Source organism: Oenanthe melanoleuca, chromosome 4A (genome assembly GCF_029582105.1).
Source record: "Oenanthe melanoleuca isolate GR-GAL-2019-014 chromosome 4A, OMel1.0, whole genome shotgun sequence".
In the NCBI taxonomy this organism is placed as follows: Eukaryota; Metazoa; Chordata; class Aves; order Passeriformes; family Muscicapidae; genus Oenanthe; species Oenanthe melanoleuca.
In genome coordinates this window covers 13,531,825-13,533,916 of record NC_079338.1, presented here as the reverse complement: position 1 = coordinate 13,533,916, position 2,092 = coordinate 13,531,825, and positions in this window count along the sequence as shown.

The following is a 2,092-nucleotide window of genomic DNA, read 5'->3' as shown; positions in this document are numbered from 1 at the left end:
CTCCTGAATGCTGTTTCCCAATTTTCACTCTGAAAAGTGTGCTCTGGTCCTCACTAGTGACACTATTGAGCCCTTCTTATTTCAGTGATGCTGATACTGTCCTGGGGGAGTGATTGTGCCAGGATAAGATTGTGCTGCAGTTTTCACCTGCCTACAATTTCACATGAAGCTTCAGGGATCAATCCTAGCTCGAGCATGGCTGAATGTACTGTGATACATAAATACCTTCAAAATGTTTTTGTCACGATGTTTTTCAAGTGATAGTCCTTCAAGTCACTACTGTCTCTTTTTGATTGAAGTGTTTGGCTTCATGTTACTTCTGCTCATGATTTTGCTGATATTCATAACCAATACTGTGGTGTTTGCTGAGAGCTGGTCTGATTACTGCAGAAATGGACTGAACAAGTACCTTGCTGGAAAGTTGTGGAGAAAAATGGCTTCCAGATAGTTCTTCTTAAATTCAACTTTCTTTACCTGTCTTAGAGGTTATTGGAACTTAAGAGGCTTCTGCAGTTACAAGGCAAAAGCCCCAGGAGTTTATTTATTGCAGGACTCCTCAGTAAGAATTTGTTAAAGTGCATCTGCTAGAGGGTAAAATAGAGGCTTTCTCTGAGTCCATCTAGAAATTTTCAGATTTTACAAACAAAAGAGAAGTAATAACACGTCAGTAGGAAGGGATATAAAAAGGGATGTACAACTTCAGCAGCATATTGCCTGGGGTTGAAATGCATGTTTAGAAGAGCAGCTTCATGGGTGCTTTGGACTGGCTCTGAAGTAAAGGCTTAGCTAGCTGTCCCTCACAACCCGAGGTGTCTCCTCAGACCTGAGATCACCTCAGGAGGACATGCAGGTGCTTTGGAGCCCAGTTCTTTCCCATGCCTGCTGATGAGAGACTGCAGGAGCTGTTCTTAGAGGTTTTCATGGTTGTTTGTTGTTTCTTATCTCAGGAATGCTTTGTCCAGCAAACAGCAGTCTGCTCGCCAGACCTCCAGGGCAGAATCTGCCTGAGAAAGGCAGGACTTACCTTTTATATTCTGAATTATGTACTAGGTATTTACACTTGACTCCCAATACACTTCAGTCTTATAACATGGTCCAGCTTTGTTCACATCCAATCTGAAAGTGCCAGCATGTCACCCAGCATGGATGACACGGAGAAGGAGGAAGAAGTATCCACGCCCCAAATTCTCCATTGGCCACGAGCCCCGTAATATAAACATTCTAGAAATCTACTAATTTTACATTCTAACAGTCTAATTTACACTCTATTTATTTTTGCAGCTTGCATTTCTTCTCTCAACGTTGGTAAATTGTTCCAAGGAGCTAAATCCAGCCCCTGAGACACCTGGGTCTCATTCGAGGGTCTTTGGGGACCCTGCCAGGGGGGTCTTAAACCTCCCAGGGAAGCCAGAGGAATACTCTGGACTCTCACAGCTGTCCAGAATGGAAGTATTATTTCTTCCTTCCTCCTTCTTTAGTTTTTTGTTATCCTGCTCTGCTGCAGTTGCTTGTTACCACACATCCAGAAATGGAACATATGTTACATATTTCCTTCTGTAAAACCAAGCAGTGCCAATGCAAAAGGAAATGAACTTTCTGTTACGAGGGATTTTTCATGGAAGCCCTTCCCCTTTCAAGTATTTTTAGAAATACTTATTTTACCCAGTAGTTAATTAGGCTTATTTATGAAACTGAGTGAAAGGGATTTGTTTCTCTATTACTGCATTTAGCTGAGTTTGAAATTACTTTAATTAAAATACTGTATTTTGTATTGCAAACAAGCATAACAGTTCAAATAGGGATGTGTGGTGCTGGCACATACTGTACCATCTGTAACTTTTTTCCTTCTTGGAGGAACTGCACTTGGTAAAATCATGTGCTGCTACTACCACAATACCTTGATCAGCTGTAGTTACTGCCCTCTGTCTCTGTCATTACCCCACTTAGAGAATCTGGGGGTTTTTCTGTCAATCAGCTAAAAAAAACCACCAAGAAATAACTTGGATAGACTACAACAGTTGTTTTGGGCAAAAAGGCTTTTTGGGGGACTTGTCTAAAGAGGGTTGAAAAATAAAAAACTAGAAGCAAATAA